This window comes from Dermacentor silvarum, chromosome 6 (assembly GCF_013339745.2).
Source record: "Dermacentor silvarum isolate Dsil-2018 chromosome 6, BIME_Dsil_1.4, whole genome shotgun sequence".
NCBI classification, from domain to species: domain Eukaryota; kingdom Metazoa; phylum Arthropoda; class Arachnida; order Ixodida; family Ixodidae; genus Dermacentor; species Dermacentor silvarum.
In genome coordinates this window covers 43914457-43931389 of record NC_051159.1, presented here as the reverse complement: position 1 = coordinate 43931389, position 16933 = coordinate 43914457, and the positions used below count along the sequence as shown (strand labels likewise).

Below are 16933 nucleotides of genomic sequence, written 5' to 3'. Positions count from 1 at the left end.
GCCAGATCACAGAGTCCAGTGAAAGAAAACGGCCTTTTGTGCCGAGAGTTAGATGGCATCGAAGCTGAGGCTAGGTCCTTTTCCGCTGTGCTCCACCAACCAGCTCGAGCGGCCGTGCCCATTGACAGCAGCCATGGGTGGGAACAAAACTAAAAAAAAAAGGGAAAATGGCGAAAGGGAAGCCGTTCGGTCATCCCGTCAGCTCAGCGACCCGGCGTCCTGAAAGGAAAGGGGGCCTGTGCGCAATAAATAAGGAGAGCCACGGGGCACTGTGTCCACAGCAACGGCGTCTAGACCTAGCGCCAAATTGATTAGGACGACCACGCCGGTGCTTCTATCGTGCAGGGAATGGGCGACGTTGCCTGAGCTTCCAGAAAACCTCGATGCATTTTGCCTGGCTGGCCGATGGCGCAGACAGCGTCGATGTGAAGGGGATGATGTAACAGAGCGAGAAATAAGCCACGATTGCCCATGGGGCCAAAGGTGCATGGCGTGCCTGTATCGCAAGAGGTGGGTCTACTCAGCAATGGAGATATTTTGCGCTGGCTTTTCTGGTTTCTGCTAGCGTGAGGTATTTATTTATCTGCACTCTTTTGTCACAAAAGGATAGGCTCTAAAGCTATGGAGAGCTGATGAAAACCAAGAAACAAACGTGTCGCTCTGCTGCGGCTGCGGATGTCTGGATACTCAGCGTCTAGTTAATTTAGGTTCAGTACGGCATTCTTCGTGCGTTGCTGCTTGGGTGTGTCAAACAAAAGAAGCGAGCAGGGCACGCAGCCTTGCTACCAAGAATACAGGGCACCGTCTTATGCGCCCGCATGCTGTACCAATCCTCATCAATCTCCGCAGCGAGGTCCGGCTATTGCCCGAACGTGCGAGCGCCGTTTTCTCTAAGAGTGGCTACACACAACGATGTCGCACGTTCTACCGAATGAATTCGTTAGACTATTGGCTCGGGCACGTAGCACATAATACTGTCTGAAACTATGGTTCCTTTCATTGATTTGCGTCCTGGCAACGGGGGAACGGCAGTAACGAGATGCCATTCCCAGGAGGCGGTCTGATTAAACGGGCAGATACGGGGACTGTCGTTTCATTATATGCCAGCTCCCAAGGACACAGAAAGCCGACTTCCTTTGTGCTGTCCCCTCGCGCCGGCAATGTAGCGCCATGCTCGCAGTCACGATCGCGACATTCGAGCTGGCGCACTCTCGTGTAGTCAATCAAAGAGAAAGCACTCTCTTTTCATTGGTGACTGTCTAGAAACAGCTGAGCCACGTTAAGTGCTGACATTTATACATCTGAGACCAAGAACTCCTGAGTGATGAGAAGTTCACTGACATGCAGAAATGACATGAGAAGGTCACTTCTGAGAACAAAGCTGACGTGGCAAAGAAAAATGAAGAGAAAGACGGAGCCACTAACAACTACTTTTTTTTGGACGCTCGACACGAATTGACTTACGTCTTGATAAATGCGCACACTGACATATACGCTTAATTATATACCATTGCAGCGGCAACTCAAGAGCTACGGAGCTCTGCGGAGCACTATACTACAGGTTCGAATCCCGGCAGTGGCAGCCGTAGTTCAGCGCGGACAGCATCCAAACAATTTCCACGTACGCAGATTTTGTGGCACGTTAAAGAACGCATGCAGTCACAGTTAATAGTACGGATCCCCCTTTGCGACGTCCCCTTCAACGAGATTAAGAAGTTGGCGTGTGAGAGCCTATAAAATGCCCTAATGACTATTTCCTCATCGTTAAGTTTAACGCGCCTCGTATGACAATAGTTTTTTTTTCAAATCGCGATTTATTTAATGCATTTATTGCATTTAGAATGATCCCCAAAACGAGTGAAACAGTAAATCCGGATGCTGGTTCACTCACAATAAATATTGTGATTTGTTGAAAGCTCCAAAGAAGACGTAGCACGCCGCTTTGGTAGCACACCGTATTGCTTCTGAAGCCTGGACAAGCGATGCATGTATGTTGTTGCACTATTGACCAATATTGTAGTCTATAACGTGAAAACGTTCCCCAGCTAGTCGTTCAGCGCGCTATCAGGAAGAATGGTGGTGAGAAAAGTGACAATATAACAGTTGCTAAAGGTAAACCGCGACACTGTGGTGGTGTACACCTGAAAAACCATCTGCTGATATTTACTTGCGTCATTGGCGAGAAAAGGGGCGTCACTGTTGCTATGATGGCAATGACGAGAAATCCTGCTTGAATCCATCTTCTTAAGAACAGGTTGCCCGATATGCAAGAACTATCATAGCCGTGAAAGTGGCCGAATTAACCTAAAGGAGTATGTGGTTCCTAATATTTTGGGACGAAATGTGGTAACAATTTACGAGCCGTGAAAAAAAAAAGCGAAGGAAAATACAAGTGCTGCGGCATGTCGAGGACGTTCTCATTGCTGAGTACAAGGATGAATCACCTATTTTAAAATTCAGCCCCATATGTAAATACAGCTAGAATACATATACTACACACTTATCGTTTTAAGGATGTAGAAAACATGGCGTTTATGATTCTATAACGCATCTCATATTAAATATAACCATATCCTCCAAGCCATAATCCCACGTAATCATATGTCGTTTCCTTTGGGGGAAAGCAGTGCTTACAGAGAATTCGAAATGACGATATGAAATTAGGGTATGATTCAGATAGGACACATTGGTGTATTTATTATGGTGCTTTATGCGCTCTAAGCTATTTTCATTTGTTTTGCGGATTTCCTTCTCGTGACCCTGTGGTTACCTGTCATAGATAAACGTACTCTTTCACAGATCATAAGATGTTTTTCCTTCGTCAGCCTAATTAGCATACTTCATAGTTACCTTACAGATTGCTCTTACTCTTCGCCGCTTCTCTTACCAGTCACTTATTCTGCGTGTATGAGTAACTTAAGCTGTATAGCAATCTACACAGTTTCTAAACAATAGATTTCTATCTGCAAACAGCAGATTTACGTGATAGTTGCCGTGATTATTTCTCCTTGCGATATGCAGTCAATAACAAAAGCATATTACCTGTTTTGTTGAATACCCTTGTAATACTTTTGTTCCCGTTTTCAATTTACATAATTATGACGGCAGAGAAAGAGACGAAATAAATTGTACAGTTTCTGATGCCCAAACTACAATCATATTGTACGGCGCGCCGTAGTGGGGAACTCCGGATTATTTTGCCCATTTTGGGTTCTTTGTGTGCACCTAAATTGAGTAGCTGAGCGTGTTTGTAGAGAGAGAGAGAGAGATATGAGATGGGAAAGGCAGGGAGGTTAACCGGAAGGTGGATATTCAGTTTGCTACCCTGCACTGGGGAAGGTGTAAGGGGAGACAGAAAAGATAATGAAAAATGCACACACATAGAAAGAGAGGGAGATCAGAAACACACACACACACACACATGCACACACACAAAGCAACTCAGAAGTGTCACAGTCATTCAAGCAGGTCGCTTGTCCGGAGGAACCTCAGCAGCGCGCTCATCGCCTTCCGGCACTCTAGGATCGTCTGCTCAGAAAGCGGCCGGTCGTCGAGGCGCGCGAGCGTCGTCACGAGCGTCTGTCTCTGGGAGCTGCAGCGGGGACAATGACACAAGGTATGTTCGATTGTTTCCTCGCTGCCGCAACTATCACAGGTAGCACTGTCAGTCATTCTGATGCAGCAAGCAAACGCATTCGTAAACGCTACTCCAAGCCACAGTCGGCGGAGAGCAGTTGTCTGGATTCGGGAAAGTCCAGATGGAATATGTGGAGGGATGGATCCAAGCGGTGCAGTCGAGTATACCGGAAACCTGGCGTGTTCCACGTGGATCGAGTGGCATCACGCGCGAGTATACGAAGCTTTGCTGCTGAATCGGTTCATGAAAGTGGAATGGGTTCCTTCACAGCATTTTCGTGAGCCCTTCTAGCAGCTTCATCGGCCTGTTCATTGCCCATGATACCGCAGTGGCCTGGGAGCCACTGAAAAGTAATATCATGTCCTTTTTCTACTAGTTCGTGATACATCTGCCTTATTTCAAGCACAAGTTGGTCTTGTGGTCCACGACGCAGAGCGCATAGTAGACACTGCAGGGCTGCCGTCGAATCAGTATACTCCATTTTCGTGGTAAATCTTCATGAAGCATGTGAAGGGCGCTGCGAAGTGCAGCAAGCTCCGCAACAGTCGATGTTGTTCGGTGACAAGTTTTAAACTGAAAGGTCACGGCTTTTTCGGGGAAGATCACAGCCCCTGTAGATCCGTCAAATGTAGTCGAGCCATCAGTGTAAACGTGAAGGTGGTCCTTGTATGTCTCGTGCAGCAGGAGTAGAGATAGCTGCTTGAGAACTGGTGACGAGAGTCCTGCTTTCGTTCGAATGCCTGGTACCGAGAGTCGAACTTGTCGGCGAGCCTAAACACCAAGGAGGTGATAGCAGCCTCTCGGCAGGCGTACAATCTCGAGGGAGGCAGTCACGGTACGTCAATATCACCTGGCAAAAGGAGGCATTCGGTCGGTCTTTCGGCAGCGTGGCGAGGTGATGGAAAGGGGCGCAGGCAATGTGCCTGATGTATGCTCTGAGCACTTCGAATGTCATATGAGTTGTCATTGGGTAATCTTGGGCTATTGCAATTGTTTCCGCTGTCCATGTGCATCGTGGAAACCCAAGACAAACCCTTAGTGCCTGCGCCTGAGCACTTTCGATTGTGCGGATGTTGCTTCTGCAGGTATTGCTCAGTACAGGTAAGCTGTACCGCAGATATCCGAGAAACAGCGCGTTGTAGAGTTGTAACATCGCGTGTACTGACGTTCCTCATTTTTCCCTCCAAGAAATTCAAAAATATGTGAAATGGCCGTTAGGTGTTTTTTTAGGTAGGCCACATAAGGGCTCCAGCTGAGGTCTCGATCAATGATCACCACTAAGAATGTATGTGTCCTGGCGTAACATACGTTTTGCCCATTGATGGATATGGCGTAGGAGGTCATTGGCTTCCACGTAAATGCGACCAGCGCACATTTCTCAGGAGAAATCTGGAGGCCTTGTTCGCTAAGATACGCCGATATTGAAGTCGCGGATTTTTGAAGCCTCGCGCGCACCTGAGGACGTGTTACACCTGACGCCCACACGCAGATGTGATCGGCGTACATTGATATCTAGACAGCACTTGGTATGCGTTCCACGAGAACGATAAGAACAAGGTTGAATAGTGTGGGGCTCAAGACGTCACCTTGGGAACACCCCGGTATGTGTAGTGTTGTGAGGTCGGACCGTCATCGGACTGCACATAAAAGGACCTCATGTGTAAGTAGTTGCGGGTCCACTGGTACACTCGGCCACCAAGGCCGACCGATTTAAGAGCGTTAAGTATGTCGTCATGAGCAACATTGTCATAAGCTCCTTTTACGTCGAGAAACATGGCGACAGATAACCGTTTCAATCTCTTTTGATGCTGGACATAAGTAACCTGATCGAGATGACATTATCAATAGAGCAACGGAGACGTCGAAAGCCGGCCATAGCGTTTGCATAAACTTTGTGGTGTTCCAGGTGCCACTCCAATCTGGCAAGGATCATGCGTTCCATCACCTTCCCTACCCAACTTGCCAGTGCGATTAGGCGGTGTGACGTGAGTTCTAGTGGTGACTTACCAAGTTTGAGGAGTGGCACCAGACGGCTTGTCTTCCATTCCTGAGGGACGTTTCCACCCCGCCAGGATTCCTTGAATATATCCAGCAACGCATTTCGTGCTCTCTCACCCAGGTGGCACAAGATGCGGTACGATATGCCATCTGGTCCAGGAGACGGCGACCGACTACACAAAGCAAGAGCAGCATCAAGCTCCTCGGTGATGAAAGGCAGGTCCATGCGTGAATCCCGTGGATGGGGCATGATGCTATTAGTACCAATTGGAGCGCCCGTGCACGTTGATTGGCCTGCAATCTTCCTGCAAAATCTTCCGCAACCTCCATGTTCTCTCGACGTTGGAAAGGCGCCAGGGCTTTGAATGGCACGTGTTGTTCGGGAAATGTACGTAGGGCTCGTACGGTTCTCCATATATGAGAAAGATATTTTCGGGGTTCTAGGGATTCACAAAATTTTGCCCACCGTTGAGACTCCAATTTGTCCATTCGGCGCTGGACCTTCTTTTGCGTGCGTCTGGCTATTCTTAGATTATGAATGGACTTTGTGCGTCGGTATCTTCGTTCGGCACGCCGACGAATCGCACGGAGTCACTTCAATTCTACGTCGCATTTTGAGAACATGGAAGTGCATGTCAGTGGGCACATCGCATTCTGGGTTGCTTCTTTGATCGCTTGCTGAAGGCCAGAAGGGAGACCTTTGCGACAAGCTTATTCCATGCTGGTTTCGAATGTAGACCAGTCAATACGCCGGATTGTGTTTGGCGAATGACAGCTGGCCAAACCTTTAATCTTAAGGTAACTGGAGATATGGTCACTCCCATGCGTCTCAATGTCTAAAAACCACTTCACACGAGTAGCAAAGCGACGTGACACAAATGCCAAGTCTAAACAGCTGCTCTATGATGAGCCTCGTAGAAAGGTAGGGCTCCCATCATTAAACAAGGACAGTTCATGGTCAGATGCAAATGAAGCCAGTCGTCGGCCGGTGGCGTTAATGTTGGAGCTACCCGAAATAGGGTGGTGCGGCTTAAAATCTCCTGTGATGATCCATGGACCAGGGGTTGGTGTCAAGATGTCTTCTAGTCTCTTGCTGTCAAACCGCGTTGATGAGGATAAGTAGGTACCCACCAGTGTAAAGGCTACCTTTTTCTTCCTAACAGTCAGGCAAACATACTGATTCTCATCATGAGGCGGCACATGCTGAACAACGTAGGTAAGCTCCCCACGAATAAATACAACGACCTTGCTGCTTTCATTCTAGGCTGAGGACATGATGGATTCGTAGCCAGATAGCCGGATTGGGTTTGTTAATTTTGGTTCACAGATTACGATGATTGGGAAGCGGTTAGAGTATACAAACTGACGAAAGTCAGGCATCCAACATCTAAGTCCTCTGGCGTTCCACTGGATTATCGATGCTTCTCTGGCCTCTTTGCGGAGCGATTGGTGATTGTCAGCCATGGTTCTACTCGAGGGCTGCTACGACTGGGCTCAGCGCGTCCAGCACTTGCAGGCCACTTCGAGCGGCTGGAGTTGCGATACTTGTCAGTAGCTCTTTAATGGCATTCATTAGGGACCGCAGCATCGGTATGATCTGTCGGTCAACCCTTGGTACTTCATCAACCGAAGTATGCGTGGAAGTAGACATCAGGTGGGGAGGCTTCTTGGCAGGCTGTGCGCGCGGAAGCGCAGGCCAGTCTTCCGCGGTGTTATATTTCTCAGACTCAATCCTCTTCGTGCTTGTATGTTTACTTGCACTCGAAGATGGTGGGTTGGGTACGTTCTGCGTATGATCAGCACCCCGTCTTGTACGCTTGCGTCGACGATTACGCCGGCGTCGTACAGTCTCAGCAGCTTCTCTGTGGGATGCGCTGTCTCTGACCATTTGTTTAAGCACGGTAATTTCTCTCCGGATTTGCGGGCAGTCTTTGGATGAGGCATCGTGGGAGCCATCACAGTTACCGCACTTTATATTTGTTGCGCGACAAGCGTCCACAGTGTGCGACTCAGCGCAGCGAGGACAAACCATACTCTTTGTACAGACGCCCTTGACATGGCCAATCTTCATGCAGTTATGACACTGAAGTGGCTTGGGGACGAATGGCCGAACAGCATGTCGGAAGTGGCCAACCTTGACATGTGAAGGGATGGAATCGCCCTTGAATATCAGCTTAACGCAGCGGGTGTTACCAAGGCGAAGCACATGCGTGATGATAACGCCCTTGGTCACCGGTTTGGCGAGAATTGGTAGGTCTAAGTTGGCTATGGCCCAATCAATGTCGTAAATGACGCCCACCGTGCCAGCTCCATCCAATGATACCATCGCTCGGACTTTGATGCCACCTAAATTTGTTATTTTCCGAAGCTTGTCCAATGCGCTGCCATTTGTCGCGTCTACAGCGAGGATATTCCTTCGCGTGTTTATTCGGACTTCCCTTATTTCATTCTGCGCGACCCCCTCGAGGAACATGGAGAGGGCTTGCCTGTTAAGCGTTCGGAGGCTGATGGAGGAGTCCTCGGGCACGAAGAGGACGGAGTGCGGCCAGCGCTCACTTTTTGTCTTCATGGTTAATGTCCTCGCTGGTGAAGACATCTTGAGAATCCTTCTTGTGGCCTTTCTGCTCATCACAGACTCAAAGTTGTCATCTGACGAGTCGTCGCTGGTGACCGAGTACAGTTCGGTGTCCTCGCTCGTGCTGGTCCAGGAACTCTGTTTCCTCGACGAGCTCGTCATGGTTGACCTCTGGCCGGGTGTCACCGCAGTTGACTTCGCATCCACAGCCACAAGGCAGTGAGCCTCGCTGATGACCTCGCTGGTGCTGGACCAGGCGCGTTGATTCCCCGGGGAGCTTGCCATAGCAGACCTCAGGCTGGGCGGGCCTGGGGAAGGCTCCGCCGCCGTCGCCACGAGGCAGGAAGCAGCGTCCGCGAAAAACGTGGAAAATTTGATGAAATTGCAACCAACGGAGACAGAAGCGTTCTATCAAAGAGGCACTTCTTCGTCGTCCGAGCGTGTTTGTATTTCACCTGTATCAATATGCGGCTGCCGTAGCTGGTATCGAAATCACGACCTCGAGCTCAGCAGCTCAACGCCAGAGCCAAAGGGCTTCCGCCGAGGTTATAGCTAGTGAAAGCTTTCTAGGTATTGCCGAAGATATTAGCGTACACTTCCCTGCCCCTCCACTAAGCAATAGCTTTATGACAGCCGGTGTCTCAATTAAGTACAACGCCTTCTCGAAATCCAGGAAGGCAATATAGATAGGCTTACTCAGCTTCGGAAGTTTTTCATCTGACGAATGACGTGAGTTTGATCAATTCTTGAATATTTAACATCATGCATTTCGCATACTTTGTACGTCCTAGTTTACATATGTTGACGAAATAGGGGCGCAGAAAAAGCAAGAAAGCTCATCAGACATCAGAACGCGCAGAACGTTCACTGGAACTTCCCTTGCAAGAGCGACTTTAAGTGTCCTCTGTAATTGGTTTTCATGGTTAAGCGCTCGATGGCTAAAACCATGGCCAACCTTTACAGGATTTATTGAAATCCCCATTACCGGTTAAAATTAAATGGCATGACATACAGAAAGGGGAGAAAAGCAGCGCATACAAACTACAAGAGTTACGAGCTCGTTGCTACTTGGTTAGCCGGTTGTGGTAGTTCATTAGTACGCCTTATTTACAGTTCATCGAGGGGATTAGGTTGCATATCCCGGTTCCGCTATTCATGCACTGAACGCTAAAACAGACTTTTATTTATCTCTTAGGTACATCTTTAGAAATGCACGCTCATTACAATTCTGCACTTTAGCTTTTTCATATACTTCCTAGCAGGATTATGCAAAATGATGCTTTCTTTCGATTTTACCGTTTCTCATATTTCTACACTTGTATTATATATCAGAGAAATATAAAAAGAGAGACTGCATCGTATTGTATAATCCCGCTGTTTTCCATTTTATTTTTTCCGTTATTTCTATACACGTATGACGCGCCAGAGCTAGATAAACCGACGTATCTGATTTATGCCCAACCGCCCCTTTTAAACGGCTGAGAAAAAAGCGTAACACTGTGGTCTACGGCGCAGAGGCGAGCACTGCCTCAAAGCAATTGTTGCCCCCTCTCCCCTCTCCTTTAACCCGTCTCGAGCCAGAGCGCAGATTGTCAATATACTTTCGTCAAACTTAACGAAAAATTGTTCTTTAGTATTGTTGTTGTTGTTTAGTATTGTTTAGTATTGTTGAAAAATTGTTCTTTAGATCACCTTCTGTACTGAATTATGTTGCACAACGCGCGAACTCACTTGGACGGATGACCAGGCAGCAAGAAGCGCCTGGTCTCTCTCGGGTCAGCTTGTTTGTTTATTCGCTTTCCCGCACTTTCCACCGTAATAGGTATGAACCAACTAGCCCACCAGCAAGTAGTCTGTATTGAATGGTACTAGAAGAGAAACTTGGGCGAGTTGGTGGGAATTCATGTTTAGGAAAATAACAGCGCTGGATAGACAAGGTTACAGGCAAAGAAGAACACGACACTGTTGAAGTGTCGTATTCTTCTTTGCCTGTAACCTTCTCTATCCAGCGCTGTTATTTCTCTAAACATGCACTGAATGGGTTGAATTTAGTAAACTTCGTCCTGTATGAGTGCAGGGGGCGACTAAGATCAGTAGAGTTGTAGCATACAATAAATAGGCTTCTTAACCATTGCGATGGTATCGCAGCCCACCTAAGAAGCCGCCGTGCATTTGAGGCAATGTACGTATTGAAGAGTTTCTCAAGTGAGCGCGCGAGCAACTGCCGCACTTAAAAAGCCAGTAACTATTCAAGAGATCCCCCAAGGAAGTGAGTGCAGAGTGAAAGCGGCGCCAGTGCTCCAAGCAAACGCATGAACCCTGACTCGGGAAGATGATGCACTTCATTCCGCTCATGGCCACGACGGGTGTGTCTGCTTCCACCCACATCCGCGGCACGTACGCGCGTACTCCAGGGAAGCCTCCTCTTCATTACCATAATGGACGAAGCACGGCTCCCTGGTGGCGGTGTGCTCTTGATGGCGCCAGCACCGCAGGCATCGACGGTGGCGCGCTTCGTCTTCGCTCAAACGAAACAGCTCGCATTAGCGGTCTCGTTGCACACATTCCTGAGCGCGTGACCTCAGGCGTGGATGCCCCAGCTGCGAGTGCTTTCAGCACGGCGTGCATTACAGAGAAGAGACCAACAGTGAGCTGCTCAAGGAGTATTGTGACGGAGGAAATCTGGAGGCAAGAACGCAGCAATGAGGCTGCCATTATGCGTGAGCAGAGAGTTGTTCTAGTGGCAATAGGAAAATCATTATGCGTTGATGCATCGCTTCCGGTGTGTATATACGAAAGGAAACAACAAATGCGCATGGAACAAAAACAAAAGTTGTGTTAACTGTCAGAACAAATGCCAAAGCTAGTGCTTGCGTGATTTTGACTCCAAATTTTACAGCGGCAAAGATTCCCGCGCTTGAGAAACATTGTAGATGACCGCTCAAGGGAAAGCCTTGAGTGTTCCCACAAACAGTGTTGGCTAGCGTGATGACCACGAAAACCACGACAATTCCGAAGAAAACCATGCGAGGTCCACACTACGACGGCCCCATCGTTCATACATAGCGGCTATTGGCTCGAATTACGTGTAGGTGTGGTCCATGTACTATTCCGAACTGCTTGGATGACACCGTGCAGCTGCGATATTGGTGAATCGAAACGTATTCATTTTATAACAAATACAGCAAAAAGCAAGAGCGTCCACACTACGACGTTCTGATGTAAATAACCATTGACCGAAGGCTTTTTAGCGCAATAGAGAAAAACAAAAGAACTGACAAGGAGGAGAAAAAGAAGACAGTGGATAGGGCGAGCGCCCTGCCCACTGCGTGCCTTTGCTAACACTTGCCCTATCCACTGTCTTCTACTTCGTCTCAGTCCTTTTGTTTTCTTCATTGCTCTAAAATGCCTCGTGTCTACTGTGACCGATTCGCCATACAGCAAGTCTTATTAATGTCTTTGGCTCTTTGACCCATTTTTATGGTCGGTTCATATGGCCGGACTTTCACCGCCGATACAAAGGCACCGGTGCAGAGGTTGTGGGCCGTCACGTAACAGAGTTGCGGGGTGCGTTCATTGCCAGACTCCAAATAATATCGCTCTTTGAGACCCACATGTTATCACGCGACAGCTGTGGGGCATCGGGAGGTTTAGGTGCTGCGGCGTAGCGCTCGGGAAGGGCAATCCCCCTCTTCTTGCCCTACGCTCTCTCCCGGCGGGGGCTTCTAATAAGGAGGATGGCAGGTCGCCTTCGCCGCCGGCGGAGACAACGCAGATTTGATGAAATGGCTTATATGTACAGCTACCTTTCGTACTGCTACAGATGTGCCGGTTCAGGACTCTGTTCACTAATGCAAGAAATCGACGAATGCTATAAACATACATTCAATTCAACAAATAGACTTCCATACCTGCGCGATTCTTTTAAAAAACTGTTTTCTAAATCCGTTCGGCTATCTTCTTACCTTAAGGGCAATCGCATGCGGTAACTGCACAATTTCTTACAGCCGAAACAATGAATAGACGCAACAAAATCTGTATATTCGACGCACTAGCGGAATTGGTTTAAGCGAAGTTTGCATTGGTGTTTGTGGAGAACGCTGCGCAAGTTTAGCGGAAATTTCGAGCGTAGAGATTAAATGACCCAGCCGCGGACACATTTTCACTGGGTACCGCCTGGCTCAACATAAATTGTTCTGCTCGATGATGCACATGTCACGCATGACGACGACGCAACGACCACGATGGCATAAAGATGACTGTACGACGTCGACGACGACTACGACAGAATGACGACTTTGGAAAGCCCACGACGGCATGGTGACGATACAATTACAATGTCACGATAAAGACGGAATGACGACAATGAGGGGGCGACGAGGGAATGGAGATCACGAGACGACCATGTTTGCGTGACGATGTTGACATGACGAACGCACCGTGACAACATCGGCGTAACAACTTGATGCCGACAGTATGGCGACAAGAGTGGGGCGATAGGATGACGATGCTGGAATGACGCCGACGGCATGAGTACAATGTAATCACGATGCTAAAATGATTAGAATTGCATGTCGACAATAGTATGATTATGCTTGAATGACGGCGTCTGCAAGATGACGACAGCGTGACGACGAAGATATGACCACAGTCGAATCATTGCGACAAAATGACAACGATTGCAACACAGTGACTCTGAGACTAAGAGGGAATGACGACAACGACATGACGACGACCGATTGCTGACGACAAAATAGTGATGACTGTATGACGAAAACAGCGGAAAGATGGCGGCGCGAGGTCACCACAGCGACAGTGAGAGAGTCAAGATGGCGGAAGGATTGCGATGACATGTCAACAAAGGAAGGATCCCGATGACATGAAAGCAATGCAAATGACTTCGACGGTGTGGCAACGGCAACTCATTTCCGTGCTTACGTGCATGATCTACCGCCGCGAGGAGTCTTAATTCGCAGTATATACGGCATTCTTTTACGCTATGTCCGGTACCAGCCAATCGTGCAGGACTGTAACCAGCAGCCAGCAGGGATGACAATGTTATGACCATGACGGCGTGAAGATAGCCACATGACGACAAATATATGCCAATGCTTGAATGACGATTACTTCATGTCAACGGCGGCCCGACCGCGACGGTATGGCAATCACTAAATACCGAGTCAGCCCACCGAGCACAATTTTGCACCCCTGTCATAGTTCAAGCAGTGCGTATTGGGAAATTGTGATGACGACAGTGGAACCGATGACATAACAACGGAGGATTGATGGCAAGTAGGTGAATAAAGATATGAGCGTCGTCTGGTGTGTGAGCTATTCGGCAAGGTAACTAGGAGCAGCAAAATAAAGTCGAAGACCACGGTGCGTGGTCGACGCGCTTGCACCATTTTGCATATTTATTTTTTTAAATAGCGTTAGCAGAATGCGTCGTTGGGCTCACATTAGGATTTAGTTGAGAGATTTAATCCGACAGGTCAATAAAAGGGCATTATGCCGAGGGGAAAAAAAAACCTCGCACCTTTGGCAGTAGCCCCTCGCACCTTTGGCAGACGCATCCCAACTTCAGATCGAAGATAGCTTTTGGAAATTTTTGATTGTGGTGGTAATTATATTGACACCCAAGGCAAAGTTTCGGCATCGGAGTTGCCATCGCCGTGATGTTCGGGATACATATATATACGTTTATACATACGTGAATAAATTAAGAAAAATGAAATTGTCCGATGGGCGGATTCAATCAAACGACCTCTAAGCACAAAGCCAGACACTCGAACTATTTGGCCAGCAGGCGGAATAAAAACATCTTTAAAAATAACTCGCCTGATAGAGACATTTGATAGCTGTCGAGGCGCTGTTCCTCCTACCCAGCAGGAGTTGCCTTACGTGCTGGATCGCGCCAATACATCGCACATCCGTATAGTTCCAGGATTCGTTGTTGCTATTGTTGTTGTTGCCCATCCAACTCGCGGCTCGTATTCAATAGGGGGATGGACCAAGTTATTGACCACCCAAGGAAATGTGCAGATTATTCCAACTTATAAACGCTAATAAACTTTTGGACTGCTATGGAGTAAGTGCTGTTCAAAGGTGAAATTAAACGTGGAGATCTAAGCAATAATAGTAGGAAGAACGAATAATTATTCCTTAAAAAGCACAAGAAAGGAACCGATATGGATTCATCAGCCAATGCGGATGGACTCCATAAGAAATTACTCGTGCGCGGATCAGGCATACTTAGAATTAACTGCAGTGTAGAAACCCCGAATTAAAGCGTTCGAGCGCAAAGTTAAACCTTGCTATCACTCCCAATGCATCGCCCTTCGGGCGAAATTGCCACTTTTTGATCCGAGAGCATCAAATGTTCCATTGAGCGAAAAAGCCCGCGTCTCTCGCCTGGACAAGCGAGAAAAATTGGGCGCAAATCCGCGGTGTGAAGGTAGTTAACCAACGAAGCTGTGGTATCACCTGATCTGATAGACCAATGTGACGTAGCCTTGAACGATTGAGCAATGAACTACATGAAATGGCTGATATCAAGACAATTAAATGCACTGCACCAAAACTTTGTTTATTTGAAACGATATTGATAACTGCTTTGTGGTCGTTGTGGTAAACACTGAGGTTTTCCGTCGCTACTTTAGGGAGATGCTTAGCTTAAGGTAAATTTCTACAGGGCCTGTGCGCACTCGTTGGCGAACTTGGATTGGTCGAATCATTCTCAAACCATAAGCGATCACACACATTACAACTAAACCCAAATTCTTGATCGAAAAATTCTCTCTTAAATTTAGCATTTGCTCCGTAAAAGGTTTGAAGTTTGTTTTCGTAGTACTTGCATCCTTTGGCTGCGTTTACCGCTTCACGAAGTTCTGCATTGTTTTGCCAACGCGTGGCGCTTGCGCCGTTCCTCTTGGGCGCAAACACTGGGCCCTGACAAGCCTGAGTACGACGCCGTTGTGCATATTGACGCTGCTGTTCCCGTCGCCACTCATCGTGCTCTCGCAGCTTTTCGGGAGCCTTAAAAATCTACCTGGCCTTCCTATAGCGCAATCACCGCAGAAATGAAATCATTTGCTAGGCCTTTTAAATGTAGAAGTGTAGTGGCGTCATTCCCTGCTTCGTTTGCTACAGCTGCCGCTTTCCGGTAACTGCAGCTTATGCAACCGTCATCTTTACCGGAAAACGCATTCGGCGAACACGTGCTTCGCATTATTCGAACGCGCTTTATCATCTATCAGATGGTTTTGACACTTGTATTGTGCTTTTCGGTATTGAAACGAATGCTGGCGTTTGTCTTGCATGCGTAATTCCAATGAAGATATGCACTTTCTGCTTCGATTCATGGGATGGTTTTCTGTCGACGGAGACGAAGAAATCACGGAATGCGAGTCATATACAGCTTTACTTTAAACCGGCGCCTAAATTCCCAGTGGCTACGCTGCAACGTCACGAGTGCGCCTCGACGGAGCGCAGCCGGATAAAGGGAATACCTGCTGGGCCGCTAGCGCGCCAGGTGTTGCGTGAGGGGACAGCGCATCGACGCGACGCCAGGTGACCCTCGATGTCGCTCTTGGATAGTTTCATGTAGGGCTCCCTGCTCTCGGAAGAGCGTGCTATCCACGCGTGTTCCTGGTCCCCTAAGCTTTCGCGCCTTGGAAAACGCTATAAATGATTTAATGCACAAAATCAGAATAAATTCAAAAGGAAAATTGTTGACGGTAGTGAGTTTCGAACCAACGACCCTACGCTCAGAAGCCGAGTGTCTTACCCACTGGGATAAACCAGCACCTCCTTCATAGCCGGCCTGTACAGTTTGCAATATGACGTGATGCTACCTGGACCGAAATTTCCACTGCCAAGCCCGGCGTGAATGAAAGCGGTGACGTCAAGATCACCTCGGCTTACTTGAGAGCGTCCCCGTTAGATTGTGAGATTCTATGGTGGTCGGGCAAGGTAGCATGACGTCACGGACCGAAATGCACCGGCATTGCGCTATCTAGGAGGCGTTGGCCAAGCATCTCAACGCGCTCATTTGCCCGCGAGAATTTGATAACTCGAATGACTCCTCAACGGCGTTGAATTGTGCATTACTGCTTTCGCATTCACCACTCATAAGAACTGCTTAGGTTGCCTCGGATTTTTTTTCCTATTAACGCGCGCGGCAAATATAGGTCTCCTGCACCTACAGTTTTCATTCTCATGTGATTTCACAATTGTAGTCAGAAAAAAGTTATATCACTCAGCGAACGCGTCCTTCGATTAACCGCACCAGTTCTCAATTGGGTGTTTTCAATCTGAACAAATGGGGTGTACTGCTAATGCCTTGCTAATTTAGCATGTATTTCTTTTCGTTTCATTCTGATTATATAAACAATGTTTTATAGCAGCTGTGTGAGTGTCATGAACCAAGAGCAAGCTGGACTCTTTGATTCAGCATGAGAAAATAGGCGAGCACTTCTTTGCTTGTTTTTCCCCACCACCTTCCTTTGGCAGCACTCGTCCAGTTAGGGAGATTTTCTTCTCCATACCTCCTCTGCTGGTTCTGACTTTTCATCCAGCTAAAATGGCGATTTCCTGGAAGCCCGGAAACGTTGGAGGAGTCTTCTGAAAAGGATGGTTCTACCTCTACCCAGAAGAAAAGATTTATCTAGAGTCATTTAGAGAATTCATTACACCGGAAAGGCAGCAGCGGCTTAAGCCGCCAG

At 47.9% G+C, this 16933-nt stretch overlaps 1 protein-coding gene across 1 annotated transcript in view; it reads left to right on the top strand.

Moving 5' to 3' along the window:
- Positions 1 to 16933, top strand: part of LOC119456633 (uncharacterized) — a 418815-nt gene that overhangs the window by 53475 nt on the left and 348407 nt on the right. The gene's annotated exons all lie outside the window — the stretch shown is intronic.